Here is a 19,039-nt window from a genome sequence, read left to right as displayed (position 1 = left end):
AGATGAGGAAGTGACAGACAACACACTGTTTCTGTGCACAAAACAGATCTTTACCCCAAAAGCCTGCAAATAAACTGAGATGGGCATACAAGGGGGCTGGCAGCAACTCCATCCCATTGAATGAGAGCCCCTGTAATACAGTGGCATAAAGAGGGATTTTTCAAGAGCTGTCACAGTTGGTCTGGCATAGCAACTATACCTGCCCTGCATATGAGAGCAGCCTCTGGAGCAGTTATAGCATGATGATGTACTTCTGACCCTACCAGCTGCCTCACGCACAGCCCTTGGACACATTACACGAGTACAGCTGGAAATCTGCTACAGTGCCAATCAGATGATGTCCCACTGGCTGTGGGCATGATTTAGCCATGCATTGTGTCACTATATGTGATTACAATTCAAAGCAACGAGGACCACTTTTGAAAACCCCTCCCCTAAGCTATACTACGTTTTTGTTGTTGTTGTTACAGCTACAAAACAGTATACACAAGCTGTTCAATATACAAAGAAGAAATCAATTATATATTTCTTATAATTATTATTAATTTAAGGCGATAATTGATACCTAATAAGCATAATCCAATTAATGTCAAAAACTTTGGTCTATGACTCACACATGACCTTCAGGTATCACATGCTCTACCTGGGATCACACAAAGCACAAAACACAATAAATGGACTGCCTTTGACTGAGAATGCAATATGGTTTGGCTGTGGGCATGGCTTCATCAGCCTTCCGCAGATGTCGTCGCCCAAACTTCACTGCTGGCAGGGAGCAGTAGCTGGAGTCTGAGGGCTCAGCACGGGGGACCCCATGGCTGCATCAACAGGAGAGGCTACTGCTTATCAAGTGCCGATGAGAGCCAGTGACGCCTGCAAACACAAGAACTCCCATGTTTAACTCGGAGGATCTATGGACAATGTTTCACATCACTAAAGATTTTTTCTTGTAATGTTGCTGACCTCATCCTGTCAGCGTGATTTGGTGTCTTTTTTTTCTCTTTTTCTCCCCTCATAGGTGTTCAGAGTTGAAATAGAAAAACTCCATAAGTGATCTAAAATGATCATGTGTGGATTATTCATGTTTCCTGTTATAACGTGAAAAGGTAGATATGAGCTCTCTGGCTAAAAACAATTTCACAAAACGAGCACTGCCACCTGTTTTTTTCAAAGGGATGCAGAGGTACACAAGCGACACACGAGCAGAAAGATGGACTTTGAAATAGAACTAAGTGGGTCAGATAGTTAATTTCTACTGATTCCAGCTGGATTTCAGCATTTGTCTAATTAATAATCAATCCACAAATAGCAACCTATTCTTCAATGACTGGCACAGTGCCCTGTAGTGGTGGTGTGAGGAAGAGCAAGCCTACCATAGAATCATAGAATCATAGAACCATAAGATAGTTTGGATTGGAAGGGACTTTAAAGATCATCTAGTTCCACTGCCCCTGCCATCGGCAAAGACATCCCACTAGACGAGGCTGCCCAAGACTCCATCCAACCTGGCCTTGAACACTCCAGGGATGGGGCATCCACAACTTCCCTGGACAACCTGTGCCAGTGCCTCACCACTCTCATGGTGAAGAAATTCTTCCTTATGTCTAGTCTAAATCTGCCCCTCTACACCCCTTCCCCCCCAGCCTATCACTACAAGCCTTTGTGAACAGTCCCTCCCCAGATCTTTATTTAATAGAGGAATGTTGTGATAACTTATTTGTAACCAGCAGGTCAAGGAGGGGAGGTAATTCTATCCCTCTGCTCTTGTGAGACCTCACCTGGAGTACTTCATTCAGTTCTGGAGTCCCCAGCAAAAGAAAGAGAGATTTGTCGGAGCAAGCCCAGAGGAGGGCCACAAAAATGATCAAAGGACTGGAGCGCCTCCCATACAAGAACAGGCTAAGAGAGTTGGGCTTATTCAGCCTACAGAAGATGAGGCTCTGGAGAGACTTTATAGCAGACTTTAGCACTTAAAAGAGGCCTACAAGAAAGCTGGGGAATGAGTCTTTTTCAGGGAGTGTAGTGATACAAGGGTAATGGTTTTAAGCTGAAAGACCTTAGATTAGATATTAGGAAGATTTTTGTTATTGTTAGGATGGTGAGGCACTGGAGCAGGTTGTCCACAGAGGTCATGGTTGACCCATCCCTAGGGGTGTTCAGGGTCAGGTTAGATGGTGCTTTGAGCAGCCACGTGAGCAAGGTGTCCCTGACCATGGCAGAGACTTTGGAACTAGCTGGTCTTTAAGGTCCCTTCCAGTCTAAACCATTCTATGATTCTATGATATATGGGCCACCTAACAACAAATTACTAGCAAAATAATTAGTATTAAATATATTTAACTGACAGTTCAAAGTAATGAGTATGGACAAAATCTTATTGTCATTTAAAACTGGACAAGTAAAGGAAAGTTTTTGAATTTTTCAGATGAAACTCTAGGTGTCGCTCTTAGAAAACAAGACTCATATTGGTCCCACTTTATTTTTGACTCTTCAGTTGATGGTGACAGTGTTAGAGCATATTTTGTAAGTGGTTTCCTCGGATGTAAACTTAGATGGATATGCAGCTGGATTAGAGTTTGAGTTTTTTTGTTTTTCTTTTACTTCAGTTGCCATGAACTTAGAATTGAAATTAAAAATGCGGAAGAAGAAAAATGGGCATATAACCAAAGACTAGGATTAAAAATCAGATATTAAATCAGTCCATCATTTACTGCAGAATTCCTACCATAGACAAATTGCATCATTAAGGCGCTGTTCTCATTTGGCAAATGGAAAAATTGTCTATCAATTATATGCCTAAGAGAATTTGTCTTTGCTTTGAGTACAGAAATCCTCAGACGGAAATTAATACTCATGTAGTGTTGATTGCTGTCACTATTGCTTAGCATGGCTCACCTTACTACAGTGTGTTGGCTTTTTTTGAGTAGTACAGGGCAAAAAGGGTGTTTTGTGACACTTACTGAAAAGGGAAGAACGAAAAATACATGGCTGTACATTTGTCACTGTTTTGTGCAAATTGTCACTTGCTCATAACTTCTTGAAAATCACTGATCTAGTGGAAAGTGGCAGCTGCACATGCTGTTTGAGACTTACGTAAATAACATGGCAAGAGTCAGCAAAGACAACAATTTCCATTCCAGACAAGATCATGTAAATATTTCCTCTGTTTTCCCTTAATTGCTTTTTTTCTCTGACGTGCAAAGACTATCCCTTAATAAGTAATTTATTCTGTAACCAGAACCATCTCCACCAAATTCCTCATATTGGCTGGAGCCCTGAGGTGGTGTGTAACATAGTCCTTAGCAAATGCTGGGACAGTCTCTCTCAGAGAGTGTTAGAAGGAAGATATTATTTTCCTGAAATGTGGGAATAAGATGTAACTTGCGTTGGATTTGGCCATTTGATCACTGTTCCTTAATACCCACCACATAAACCAATTTCTAGATACTGCACTAGCAGTGTCCTCACTGCAAACGTGTGTGACCAAAGGTGAAACACATGGACCTTTTGCCTAGTGATTAATAAGATGCTTCCCAAAATAGACGCCTGTAGCCACTGAGCCCAGGTACTGCTTGAGTCATCTTTCCCCTCGGCAACCGCAAACCTCGGGGTTTGATGGGAGAGAGCTGTGAAGGGAGAGGCTGCCTGGGCAGGCAGTGCTATTACGGGAATGGAAAAGCTTCAGCAGCACTTGCCTAGCTGTGCTGTGGCCACTCTGCAGCTTCCCATCTCTTTAGCAAAGCTTTTTTGTATCGTAAATAATACCCGCTCCTGAAAACCAACAGGAGCTGCTCAGCCATGGGAAACTTACTTTCCAGAACACCTAAGAAGAATGATCTTACCTAATTCAGTTTTGATTTAAATTCAATATTTAGTTCGATATTCCTATTCTGCTGGAAGAGAGATTAGGAAATATAAAGGTGTGTAGTAGGTGTGAGGAGCATTTCCAGAGGGAAAAAGGAGGTAATGAAAACATAATACCATGGAGCGAAGCTGGAGACTATCATGAAATAAAGGTGCTGGTGACATGTCGGGAGTAGGTTTGAATGCTAAATGGCCAAACATTATGGATAATGTTTTTTCACTCCCAGGGATGGGGTTGCAGCTCTGAAATGCAGCAGTAGTCATACAGCTACAGGGCCACAGGGTAAATGAGGATGCCAGGAGCTTCTGGAGGCCTGTGATGTGACCTCCTGCTTAAAGCAGGCTACACCAGGAGGTCAGACCAAGCTGCCCAGGGCTTTATCCAGTTGGACCTTGAAAACCTCTGATAGTAGACATAGAAGGCTGACTTTGAAGGTCCATTGCATCATTTCTGAATGGGGTAAAGTGTTACAGAACTGGTTGTAACCACATTGTAAGCAGTGGCACTGCACAGACACAGAGATGCTGTCTCATCCCCAAACCATGCACATCACACCCAGCAGCTCCTTTGTTCACTCTGGCAAAACCATCTCTCTGTCCAGATATAACTAAATCAAATATACTCCATGAATATATGCCTCCATGAAAAGGGCAGATGGAGAGCAAAGGGCTTTTTATTTCTGACAGTAGAAAGGAAGACTATGAACAACTGTCTGGCCACAAAATCTTTGTGCAAGGTGCATGACAAACTGCAGGAGAGAGTCAAGTCCTGCAAGAGGAAACAGTTGAATACAACTTTAAGCATAATTACGACAAATGAGAAGTCACAGACGTTTCTGTTCTGTAAGTTATTTCTGAAGAAAATTGCAGACCTCTTGCCGATGATGCTGAGGTTTTTGGATCAAGGCCCTGGGGTAGAAATCTGCCCACTCCTGCTCTTGCTCCCACTCCTCTCTTTGTAGCGTGGGTACCACTAGGGAAGTTTTTCTTCTGTTGCCCGTAAGAGAGGGTCGTGCAGATCTGTCTGCTCCTTGGCCATGGACTCTTGTGCCAGAGTGCCTTCCCTCCTTACCCCAGGTCATGATGCCATTTTTAGAGATATGCCACCTCCTGGTTGGGGAAAGCAGCTTTCTATCTAGCTCAGCAACCTGGCAAAGCAGCAGAAGATCACGCCATGCTAAAATATTGAAGTAGTAACAATTACCCGATTACCATTCACTGATTTTTGAATTCTCAGAGATAAATATCGAAGAATATTTATCTAAATATTCTAAATGCTAATATTTATCTAAATAGCCAAATAAAATTCTAAATTTAACATGGTCTAGTGAGAGAGCATGTGTGAAGGGAGGGGGAACAGGAGAAAGCCGGCATAGGAGTGCAGGAAAAGAAGAATGATGACGGCTGAGTAGAAGAACCTGAGGTCTTCAGCTCTCATCTATGGTCTCAGTGGGTTACTGCATTTTGCACATAAAAAAATCTGTTTAAGTACTCCAGGGAGTTGAGCTTCCAGCAGCTAGAGTTGTAGAGAAAGTAATGAAATTCAATTAGAGATTATGAATGAGGTTGTGTATAGATACTAATTTCATTACTGCTATTAAAAAAGTGTTCAAAACAGTCTGTAATTGCAGCTGTGGTAGGGGCTAGTCCTGCAATTTTCAAATAGTGAGAGGGCAACATAATGTTTCTCATGAAAAAAAATAAATGTCCATTCTCTGAATACCACCACACACCTGAGGGACCTTGTGGGGAGAATCTTGCTCTTTCTGCGGTCCATCATGAGTCTATACTCACTTTGTGCTCTTTTAATTATTTCAAATATGACTTCACCAATAGCAATTCATTCTCTCTAAACAACACACAAAAGCTGCAGGAGAGTTTGGAGGAAAATCATGCAGCTGGACTGTTTCTTTCAATTGGGCGCTTAGATGCAGTACCCCAGGGCGCTGAAGCAGCGGCATCAAAAGCTGTGCTGTTCTCTGTCCAGGCAAGGCCTGAAACCTGCAAAGGTGGATCTATCAATGAAGGAGGTCTACAGGAGTTTATTTAACAAGCTTCACTGGAACTGCTAATAATTTTGTCACAGACATCACAGTGGAAGCCGAAAGTTTTCTTTTAGACCAGAGATGCCACTTCCTTGGGCCACACTTAATGCATCTGCTGGAGCAGCAGCAAATGACACCTCTTCCAAAAATAACTGGCAGTGATGGCTTGAGAAACAGAAGAGGAAACCTCATTAGCATGCTACCTCACCTGGGGGTCAACAGCTATGCTATCTGCTTGCTTCAGCCTCAGATTCTCTTGCCAGTCAAATTTCTGCAGCTAATTGTGGAGTCAGGTTGGTTTGTCACATCTTCTGATTTACCAAAATATGAACTGAACTATCTGAATGCTGCAAACATTTTTCTGGAGCTTAAGTAGCTAACTGGTGAGCACCAATGGGCCAAGTGTCATCTGGGTACACAGCAGCTAATGTTCCTTTGAGGTGTATACAGGTTTGGTTTATATTTTTCTTCTCTTCAAGGCCTCAAAAACCTGTAAACACATGACAAATCAGCCCAGTTTTGTCTTATTAGCATGCACTACTTGTTAACATTAACCGATTGATGTTTTTCCTTCCACTCTCCACCAGTGCTGCTTGTTTAAGTAATTTTGGTACTCATGGTGCAACCACGTTTTCAACTGATCTGATGAAAAGGAAACAACTTCCTTGAAGAAGCAAAGGTGCAGAGAAGGTTTTTGTTTGTTTTTTTTTCTCCTCAAGATTCAATGAGTTGTAGTTAACAGCAAAATACACCTCAGTGGTTTTATCAGCACAAATGAAGTGCTGTAGCCCATGTCCATTGATAATGAAGTACTATCAATTATTTCCTGTTTTCTCCCTCCCCGCGTGGAAGAAGAAATGGTTTGTGCCAACCCAGCTCGTTGTCCCTAACAACGAGCGAAGAACCCACTGACGTCTCCTTGACAAATTGTCGTGCAAGTGCAAATGCTTTCTCTGTTCCTGTATAACGACTAGGGAATAACTAGTAGCACTTTCCAAGTGATGAAGAAAGCCTGCAGAGATAAACCACAGGTGCGGTAAATTAGTCACTTGATAAAACTATTTACAATCGAGCCTCCTAGATGTGAGGAAAAAAAATTTTTTGTGAATGAGAAACCACACATTGTCAGTGGAAAAGGCAGCCTGTTTTTCTACCCGCAGCAGAGGAAAGAGTGTTTCACGTACAACACCACCCTGTGAAGGCTTGCAGATGTGAATCCCAAGCCAACGGACAGCTGCAGTGGTGCATGGAGAAGAGCAGCCCACACCAGTCATCAGTTTAGAGTTTCTTGGGCAGATACCAGGCATCACCCCTGCTCCTGAGAGGCTCTCCTGCTCTCTCCTTGCTTGCCTGTTCAGAGGGGAGCTGCAGCGTGGGTGGTGATGGAGCAGCCACGCTGCTTCTCAGTTTCAGACTATTTCTGGCATTTTAGGACAACTTCGATTTCAATGTGGGAGCGGGAGAAGGTTTATTGTTCTGTGAAATACGTAGGAGGTTTTAGAAAACTTCCCATCCCACCTGAGCAGAGCCATGGGCATTCAAAGCTTGGAGAAAACTGCAGGCTTGCAAGTGGCTACAAAGAAGGAGTGCAGCTTTAGATGCAGTGCTGTGATTTGAGTCAGTGGCTCATCCTCTCTGAGACTAGCAACTTGGGCTTGCATCTTCTGCAGTCCCCAAAAATCCTGCCAATACCAAAGGATGATTGAAGTGAATATGTTGCCAATATTAACAGCATTCAGCTCATAGAAATGCTCAGCACAATCTGTTTTCAGACCACAGAAAGTAAGATCCTGGTATTTATTCCTCTATACAGAGAAAAACCATGTGAATCTTTTCGGGAGGTTTTATAGTTGAAAGGGAAGAGGCCACACTGATGTTCTGTCTACAACCTAGTAAATCCCAGGCCCACACTGTAGGGTGGATGCTTTGGTGACTGTAAAAGGACTTGTGAGCTGTTATAAATCTCTTGTGTTGTACTACAGCAAAGAGAATGAACATATAATAGGTGCTCAGCTCATCCATGAATAAAAACTACTGAGAGGAAGCAGGAAGATATTGTAACTTCTGCATATTGTTTCACTATTTGTTTTCAGAATCTGCTCCAGCTTTTGGAAATATTGGAATATTGCAAAAGACTTAAAGGAGAGTTATAAAAAATATGACCTCTGGTAAAAACAAGAAAACCAAGACATTAAAGATATCAGTTCAGTCCCATTCATGAGAGAGAAGATAAATAATCAACTAGACCGCAGTTCATTTACAATAGTAACTTCATAATCAAAATCATCGTTCTCCAGTCAGTGGAAGAAAGCACAAGAAGGATTTACTCCGCAATACTAAAATTGGGAAATCCAGTTAGCCTAGCAATAAGACAGCCACTCACCAGATGAATTGGTATAAATGATGGCTTTTAAGACTGTAAATAGAAACTGTACGGTTTTTAATAAGTGGCATCCACAACATACTGAGTGGAATGAGACTTTGAAGAAGTTTTATACCTATGAATCCTATGAAACCTATGAGCAGTGGTCGATGGGTCAATGTTCAAGTGGAAACTGGTGACAAGTGATGTCCCACAAGGGCAGCTATGAGGACTAGTGTTGTTCAACGTCTTTGTTGGAGACATGGACAGTAGGATTGAGGCATCCTCAGCAAGTTTGCTTATGACACCAAGTTTTGTGGCATGGTCAACATGCTGGAGGGAAGGGATGCCATCCAGAGGGACCTTGACTGGCTTGAGAGGTGGGCCTGTACAAACTTCATGAAGTTCAAAAAGGCCAAGTGTAAGATCCTGAACTTGGATTGGAACAATTCCAAACACAAATGAAGGCTGGGTCAGCAATGGTTTGAGAGTAGCCCAGAAGAGAATGGCTTGAGGGTGCTGGTGGATGAGAAGCTCAGCATGAGCTGGCAATACGTGCTTGCAGCCCAGACAGCCAACCATATCCTGGGCTGCATCCAAAGAAGCGTGGCCAGAGGGTCGAGGGAAGTGATTCCGCCTCTCTATTCCTCTCTTGTGAGACCTCATCTGAAGTATTGCGTCCCATTCTGGAACTACAGCCTGCTGGCTGTAGTTTTGCTGATGCAGCCCAGGATACCGTTTGCCTTCACTGCTGCAAAGATGAAATCCATTAATGTTCAGCTGTATACCAGCAGTTCCACATCCTCTTCAGCAGACCTATACTCCTGTCTGTCACATTTTTCTTCTTAGTTTTGAGGCAAATTCTAAAGAATTTTGCACTCTTGACTTGCAGAAACTTCGGTCTTGCTTCATGTTTACCTTTACCTTCAGAGTCACTGATTAGTTCCTCTGAATTCTCAAAATGTTTCCTTTTGAAACGAAAATATCATTGTTTCATTGAAGCTACTGCTCATGTAACTACATCCAGTCTTATTCAGAGAATTAACATCTATATGAATGGTACCTTTCCCGGTAACACTTACCTTCTCAGTCATACTGTATTTTATCATACTTTATCTTTATCCAACCAAGGGATTGGATAGTGGGTACCTTACATGACTCCAGAGGAATGTAATTTACCATGATATTTTACCTAGCCTGATTTTGTTTTCTCTGAGGTATTCCTTCAGACATTTTTACAGTCAATTCCTTCTGTGACATACAATATTTTTTCATCATCCCATCTCAATTAGCAAAAGAAGCAATGTTATAGAAGTAGATTAATAAATTAAAAAAACTGGTATTGAGGACCCAGCTTCCACACTGTGTTTGTTTTAAGTTTATTTTGGACTAGCCCTATCAGGTTCTGTAGCCTAAGCTCCTATTAACAACTGAACACCGAGTGAATTTCTGAAAACATCTTCCAGTTTTGTTCCTATCTGAATGGAACCCATTTTTGCAGGCTCTAACAGTGCTCCCAAATACAACCCAAAGTATGGTGAGTGGGTGATGATCAGGAGCCTGACTGTAAATTCCTATATGTAGAACAAATGGCACACTAATGTAGAAGGTCTCGCCAGTATACCATTTTACCTTATATGGGAGGGGATAAAATATTAGCTAATCTAAAATTTCTTCTTTTTTTTTTAGCAACTATTGAATCAGAATTGCTGGTTTTCAAAATCAAAAATCTCTTAAGGAAAGAGGAGAGTATCTCAAATATGCTGATGGAAACCACAGTTGATGTGCCTGAACTCTGAGCCCTTTGCCGTTGAGATTCAACTTGTATATCTGCTTTTGGAAAGTTTTGAAAGTACTGTCGTACTTTGCCTGTGTATGTGGAGATAAAGATAGTACACCATAGCTAAAGCCTGGTGTATCATGATGCCCACTGTAGCTACATTAAAATAAAACAACCCTAGCTGTGGCAGCATATGCTACAGTTTATCCTTCAATTTTGCTGCACAGATATGCACAGAATAGGCTGATGTGGCAAGCCAGACATATTGAAAAAAGATGAAATAAGAGTCCACAGCCCTGTATGCATTAATACAAAACAATGAGTTTGATTTAAGTGGGAGGGTATGAATCCTTTCATAACTTTTTCATAAGTTTTGGAAGTTTTTCATAACTACCATATGGACTTTCCTAGATACTAACTAACTCTCGTGTAATTGATGGAATGAATATGTTTTCACAACAATCAGATAGCTATGTTAGGAAAGCTATTCCCAGCCTTACGGTAATTAGCTCATATAGACCTTTTAGAATATCAACATGCTCTCTATGATTAGTAAAACAATCTTGTTGTTGCTTGGCTATCAATTTTAATGAACGTGCGAGGGCCAAAATTAGCTCAAATCTGGATCAAATTGCTGACTCTTCAAAAGCTACTGACAAGGAAGGAACTGACAGCTAGAGAAGCTGCCTAAGTTTCATTTCCTTAGGAAAAAAGATTAGCAACTCCACCTACCACAGTGCTTACATTTTAATTACTTTAAAGTATGCTACTTGAGACTGTGTTTTGTTCTTCTCCAACATTTGTTTGTCTTATTGTCTTTTTAGAAACTTGCTCTATTTTAGTTTGGGGGCAGGAACTCATTATCCTCTTCAAAAAAGCAGCAGAACCTTACTTCTCTCATTTCTTGGTCTTTAAAGTATTCGTTACTAGCTAATTAAATCTTTACATTGCCTAAAGTGGACTAGAGGGCGTCCATTCAAAGCACTTCACAGCTGTTAGTCCAAGCTTTTGAAAAAAGAAGATATGTGACTTTAAAATGAAGTGCATCTACATTTGACCCACAGTAGCTCTTCTATAGGCAGCCTTATTTCCTGTGGAGATGAAGAGGAAATGTACTTAGGGTGTGAAGTCCTTCTTGGTTTTTTAACTACTAAAGAGCAAAGGTCTTGCATGTTACTTCTTTCACTTCAAATTCTGAATCTAACTGGAAAGTCTGGGCAGGCAAATAGCTCTCAAGAAGTCCAGTTCTAAGTAAAATATAATCCGTGGATGGATTGCTTGTACGCCTGACCTTCTAGTGCGCTCGTAAGTGTTCTGGAGGCAGGACAGAAACAGGTAGGACCAAATCTGCATGCTGAATTGTTTCTGTGAGTAAAGATGACTGGTTTGCTTAGTCACACAATTATGAATGGCACTTAGGAGAATAGCGGACCAGGGGAATCCCCACTGAACAGTCTCCTGGATTGTTTTAGAAAAAAGAACTGCATCACACAGCAGACTTCTGCTAGGAAACCTCCAATGGATGTTTCCAAATGATTATGACAAAAAAGTGCCCACTCCGTAGGCTGGTTTGAAACATTTTGTGGGTATTTTCTTACTGATGTTTGAAATAGATAATTGAGTTTTCCTCCAATGTATGCCCACACTTACACGCTTGTGTTTGTATGTACATATGTGATATTTAACTATTTTAAAATGTGTAAGGGATAACATGCAAAAATCATCAGATTTTTGAAATGCTCACATTTCAACTTCAGGTATTTAATAAGAAATTAAAGCATTACAGGATTGCTTTCATTAACGTTTTCCTCCAAATTTAAATATGAGTACTAATTTCCAACGATAATTGTGTCTGTATGACAAAGGTAATTAAAAGTGTGAAAACAAAAACAACTATACAATGAAAACTTGAATGACACTTGAATTCCTTGTTAAAGACTAAAGCAAATAACTCCAATGTAAATAAAAGCCCACAATGCATAGAATCAGCATAAGAAGGAATGAATCACAAAACCTAATGTGTGGAGAAAAGTCCTTCAACATAATGGGAGGAAGATGAGTGGGGCTGGCTTACTGACGAGTTGAAAGTCTGAAAAGTACCATTTGGACATAGCACTGAGAATGCAGGGAAAATGTGAAGTTGATGTGGGGGTATGATTTCCAATGTTAACAATCTACAATGAAATTTCAGCAGAGTCCGGGCTATTTTAGGAGGTTGTATGCTGGCCTCTGACAAGGTCAATGGAGGACCTCTGGTCTTCTCTCTTTAAAATTAACATGATCCTTTCGAAAAGGCACTGTGAGGTATTATCACAGGTGCCTAGATACAGAAGTGCAGATGGCTTTTTGGCTTCTTTTGAAGGTGGATCCGAGCCTATGAAAATGGAACTGAATAGCAGACTGAAAATACCAGAGGTCTCTATATGGCGAGTTAATGTATAGAGGAAAACATACTCTCATTTACTGGGAATTGGGGAAAGACGCTGTGAGAAAAACATGATATTTTTTCTATCTATTAATGCACAGCAAAGGTGGATGTACTCATATATATTCACAGGAAACAGCAGAAAGTCAAAACCATAGAACATAGTCAGGTCAAATTACAGTGGAATTGTTTTCTTAATGAATTAGTTCTTCTTAAGTGAATTAAAATGTTGCCTTAAAACAAATATAGATATTTGCGGAAAATGTTATGGCAATACTACTATTGTGGTCTTATGAAGAGCAGAGATTTTAGGGAAGAATTAGAAAAGCTTGGAAGATCACTTCGGAGAAAACTATTTTAATAAAATATATCTTTATTTTAGAGAAGGCTTTTCATCCACCAAGGCACAAAGTGCCTTATCTAAAATAAGAGTGTTGTACGTGGCTGGGGGGTTAGAACTAGATGATCTTTAAGGTCTCTTCCAACCCTAACTATTCTATGATTCTATGATAGCATTGTATAGATAACATTGCCTGGTTTAGATTAAAAATAAACAATATGAATGCTGAAGGCAACACTAGTACCTACAAAACCTAAGCAGAAATTTTTCAAAGGTCTTTGAGAAGAACCTTGAAACAACTAGATTTATATATTTTTTTTTTTCTCCTACAAAACCTAAGCAGAAATTTTTCAAAGGCCTTTAAGGAGAACCTTGAAACAACTAGATTTATGTTGTATTTTTTTTCTATTTGCCTTATTGTGCCTTTAGAAATTCTTTTCAATCTTTTCCCTGCAACCACAATGATTAAAAAGATATTAGAAAAAATTCCAACCCCAAAACTCTGAAATAAACCCTGAGATTCATGAAATCACATAAGACAAGAAGCTGGGGCTTTGGAAAGGAAACAGTACTGTGAGATTTGTGATTTAATGCTTCTAACCAAATCATATCCTCCAAAGGATATTATGATACTGAAAACAGAAAACTTTCAAGAGTAAGTGTTTTATTCTTCTTGGAATAACGAAGAAGAGCTGGTGAAAACGAAAGATTTCGTGTGGGAAAACCCATAGACACTCTGGTTATACAGGAGGTGTTTTATGCAACATCAGCCATACTTTGGGCTGCTGCCATGCCAACAGTTGTGCTGCTTTTCCACTGATATGGACTTAAACTAATATTGAATAAAATTATAATTTTCTTCTATTTTATGTGTAATAGATTTTAATCAGGCATTGAAGACATAAAAAGACTCCAAACTGTAGAAGCATAGAGTAAAAATGTACACTGTGTTTGTCCATCATTGTTTTCTACAATGCCGTCTTTATTTTCCATACTTTACTGCAAGAAAAATAGCATTTTAGATTTGCACCTGCCTTTCTCATGGCTTGCTCCCACTAATAGCTCATAGTTTCTTTTTCAGTCATACACACAGACTGTGGGTTTTTTTGAGAGATGGAAAATCAGTTTGTACCAGCCTGAAGTATGACAAAAAGACCAAGGACCCTTTGGTTTCTGTTATATATTGTTTTCCATGGACAATCAGGTGAGAAAACATGTTGCATATCCCTCTTTCCAGTCTCAGAATTCCTCATATACATCAGTTCAACAGTATTTCATGGAAAGGGAAAGAACGTTATGTTCATTTTTGTAAATGACATAAAAAGGACATTAACTGCTGTTAATAGGGACAGCTGTTCTGAGTAAAATATTAGTTACTATCTCCAGATGCTCCAGAGTATTATGTTAATGCAAGTCCTGAATATTCATATTATGCTATTTCTGGAGTCTCTAGACAATACAGAGCTGATGGTGACGTAATTAAAAGTAACCAAAAAAGTCCATAATAGCATGTGAGAAAGGCCATCCCAGAACATCTACTCACAGCTATCCTCTTCTTCCTGGGCAGGGCAAAATCTTGATCTCTTACTTAGAAGATGGATGAGTACTTAGACCATAAGGGGGCAGTTATTTCCTCTTACTAATTCAGAAAGCAATCATTAGTTTTTTGTGGGGAATGATTTTCCCAGCTTATAAACTCTTTTCCATTCCGCACGGGGTTACCAAATTGAAGTTCTGAAGGGAAGCATGAAACATAAGTCTTGTGTCAGGCAAGGTACCACGATTTTAATAGTTTGGAACTTACATAATCACTTAAAATTGTGCCTATCACCTCATTTTCTATTTTGACAACTATATCTCTAGCTGACTAACACCATCAGGTGTTAGTTTCGTCTTCCTTCCCTTTCTTTGGAAGACTCATCAGCTAATGTGTTTGTGAAATTCTGTGAGTAGCAAGAAGGATCAATAATACAATATACATTTTCCCATTGCTGATTACATGCAGATAGGAGTGGATGGCGGCCAAAGGGTCTTCCTTGTGTCATATTTCAGATGCTGCAAAGTGACTTTCCAGTTCTTTCAAAAACAGTATTTCCAAAAATTTCTTGGAAGGGGCAGGATAGACTATTTTGTTTACAAAAATGTCAGAAGATTTCATTTTGAGAATTTCAGTACTTATTCCTGCCCCAAGATTTTTTTCTTACAAAACAAAGTAGCTGTTTTGTGCCAACATTATCCCTAATGATCATTGAAAACATCCTCTAAATCACAGAGATAAGGTTGTCACAAGGAATAGACAGCTACATCCTTCTTGATGCATAGCACCAATGAAACTTATCCATATGTGTAAGAGAGTGGTGGGGTTTTTATTGTGGTAGGGGAAAATATTAGTCTTACAGTGTGTTCATAAGGGTCAGTTGCAAAGTCATAAAGCCTGATTATCAAGACATCTACTTTGCAGACAGTGGTAACATGAATAACATCATTTAGTAATTATATAGCACTAGTACAATGCATATGGAAACTTTAATCACTTAAACCCCTTAACGCCCCCAACACTGTGAAGGATGAACTGAAGGAATTTCTACTACTTTATAGGAAAGGGAGGCAAAGTGTGATATAAGGTCAGAAAGACAAGTCAGAGAGGGTTTTCCAACCCTCAGCTGCTTTCCTTGGGCAGTGGTAATAGTGAAAGCTACTGAGTTTTAGAGAAACGAAAGTCAGGCAGAGATCTACTAGGCTGTTAAGGGCAGTTCCTTGCTAACCACCCAGCCAGCCTGCTGAGGAGCATGCGTAAAACAAAAAAAAAAAAAAAAAAGGAAAAACCATTAGTCAGAGGTCATAGTGAAATCTGACATGACCTTGCAAGGGCATCACTGGGTAGTTGGTATAAGCTGTTGTATGAACAGAAGGGTGCGAAACCTCTGCTTTGCATGAAGAGTCAGACGACTTCCAGGCAGCAAAGTGAAAAAATGCCTTAGTTTCATTTCTTACCGTGTTTGGAACAGATGACAGCCAAGCTGTGACTATGGAGACACAGAGAAGGACAACTCCAGTTCTGTGTGGCACAAGATTTTTAATATTATTCTGGCATCTCTTCCAGCTTGATTAGGACTCCGCTTTGCCAAAGAGCTTGTATTAGTCCTGAGCTTTCAGTCTCGTCTAGCAGGCACTCAACAGATGTCTACTGAGGAACACAGATAACAAATCAGATGCTTTTAGACCCTTGCCTCTGTCTAGCAAAAGATTTGCTGGATACCCCTTATTTTGTTTGTAACCATGTTGATGCTCAGAAAAAGCAGCACAGATGAGCCATCTGAACTTGAGCCTTCCTTGCAACCAGACTGTTGACAGTTCTTGGGGCACAAGATATAAGCTGGGCCACAGTGATCTGTTTCATCAGTTTTGAGTGTAATAGGAAGCAGAACAGGGCTGGGAGAGCCACAGGACCCCTGGCACTCAAGGATCTTCGCTTTATGACCATCTCCGGTATGCTGATGTCTAGTTTAAATGTGATTTATAGAAAGGTGATTGTGTGTGTCAATGGAATAGAACACCAGGGTATAAGTATGTCAACATTAACATGGTGCCATTTATTCAAATGTAAAGGATTTGGAAAAAGAATTCTATATTTCTATATTAGAATATTATTTTGTGCCCTGCCACTAGGTGACAATTTACTGCAAAAAATTCAACCTTTTGCATGAGAAAAATGTGGTGATGAGTAGAAGGCCTGAACCTGGCCTCCACAGGCAGGAGAGGGTACCTGGAAGTCAGACCTGCACTCAGAAGACAGTGTGACATAACCAGACATAATAGCTTTGTTCTTCTTTGTTCTTTGCTTGCCTCACTTTATGATGCAGCACTGCTTAGTGAGTAAAAGACTACAATGGGACTAGGACACCCTTCTGTATTTCTAGATTTGCCTTACCTAGATGCTAAATCATGATTTGTCCCCTTGCTCTGGGCTTCCATTTTCTTACCTGCAAACCTGGACATTTGACAGTAGCTGAGGAGGTCTAGTGAAAAAATTAGCCATATAACCCTCCAAAACTTTTAGCACTATCTGCAAAAGATGAGTTGGTAAAATCCTTTCTTTCTGATATTTCATCCTCCTGTTATCTTGAATGTTTAGTAGGACATTTCTCCTCGGTAATGGGAGACCAAAGGGAAGTCACCTAAGAGGTACATCCTGCCATGGATGAGATGCCTGTCTGACAGATCAACAAGGAAGTCTAAGCCGGTGCAGTCACTCTGGACGAATAGCTCTCTGGAGAGGAGGGCAGCGTTACCGACTTAATCTTTCAACTCCTGGAATTACATCTTCTGCTTGGCTGGATAATTACAGCAATTAGTTGTGTTCATTTGTGGTGTGATTTATTCTCAACATGTTTGGAAGTCCAAGATGTTTGAGTAAAGAATCTCTGCCAAACTCCTTACTTGCACCTCTTCATTGCACATGGATCCAGTACTGCCCAAACCAGGACCTGTAATAGCAAAAATGGGGCTTCATGACCTGGTTGTATGTTTATGACAGCATAAGTTCCATAAAGAGTTCCATAACAGGAATAATTATCCTTCCCCCACTTGACACTTCCCTTCCAACACGTTGCCAAAGATCCATCGGCTTATGGACAGTTGATGTCCCTCAGCCAATGTTTCCCACCTTGTAAAATATGCTCAGTTTTCCTGTGTGTATAAAACTATATTTAGCTGTGCCACAACACAGCATTTGACTGAGCTTGCCTTGCAAAACAACCCAGATGTTTCATTGTCACCAATAGGTGAGTCCACTTTGAATGCTGAGTCCACTTTGAATTTTGGTGGAACCTCCTCCATTTTGTCACTATTCCTGGAGGTATACAAAAGACATGTCGAACTGGCACTTACGAACATGGTTTAGTGGTGGACTCAGTAGTGTTAGGTTAACAGTTGGACTCAATGATCGCAAGGGTCTTTTACAACCTAAATGATTCTCTGATTCTGTGAGTTTAATTTCTAGCACAGAATCACAGAATGAGAATGGTTTAAGTTGGAAGGGACTTCTGAATATCATCTTGTCCAACAACTCTGCCATGAACAGGCATGATGACTTTGCTTTTTTGTTACAGTGCTTTGAAGCAAGCTTGGATAACACCTCACCTCCATATTAACACTTCCAGCAATAGAGTTATTGCCTAGCCAGTTTTAACCTCCTAAACTAAAACCAAGATGGGCATTACATAGTGCTACTACTCAAAGCAGGTTACAGGCACGATTTTTGTGTGGTACTGTACCTGTTGTGAGATGCGTGCTGTCTGTGTATGATGCTATTCCCAGGGAGTATTAGAATGCAGCTTTTGGGCCTGCAATTGCTGGTGAAATTCGGTTCTTGTCTCTGCAAGGTGGCAATTCCATTTGCGATGATAGTACTAGTGTAGACCTCTTCCGTAGATGGAGGTCCTCTTTCAAGCTGCAGATGAGAAACTGTTGATGCAGTTAGTGGTCATTTGCTGAGATAGAAAGTGCTGCTGAGAAAAGGGCCAGTTTTTTGCAAGCAACACTAAAAGAGCCATCCTGGACTGTGTTGGAGATTTCAAATCATATCTGTTGAGGGACAGTTTGATTTTTATCTGTTTCTAATGAGCTACAGACGTCCTCCACTGCAGTCTGTGTGAACTGACCCAACATATAGTATCTTCCTGATCCTCTCTCCTTTTTTCTTTCCCTGTAGGGTCCTTCTTTCTTTTCCTCGAAGGCTCCTTCTTACCCTGCACTTACATAACACAGCCTAAAATTACTCTGATTTCTTCATAAGACTCTTCACAGTAAGCTGTTTTCCCATTAAAACCATCTAAGTGGAATTCTGTTCCTATACAAACCCCTTTTCCCCAAATATCCTCAATACAGTTTTCTCAGGGGTCTGCACTTGGCAACAATCTGGTCTGTTTTTTTCAACGGGGCTTTTTTTCATCTATAACTTTCTGTTTTCACATTCTACACACCTAAGTGCAAAAGAACAGGCAGGCAAGGAATTTTAATTATTACCAAGCAGAAATGAGTGTCTTGAGCACTACATACTTGAGCACTCTCACAAAGAGTAGACAGCCATAGACGAATTTAATATGATGCATCACTGCATCTATGCTGGAGCCTCGTTTTCTCTGAATCTATTCCTAATCTGGCAGTGAAGAACGAGAAAGCAGCAGAAATGAACTTTAGATTATCGAAAGACTGCAAATAG

Source organism: Cuculus canorus, chromosome 1 (genome assembly GCF_017976375.1).
Source record: "Cuculus canorus isolate bCucCan1 chromosome 1, bCucCan1.pri, whole genome shotgun sequence".
Lineage (NCBI taxonomy): Eukaryota > Metazoa > Chordata > Aves > Cuculiformes > Cuculidae > Cuculus > Cuculus canorus.
Note: the sequence above shows the minus strand (reverse complement) of the source record.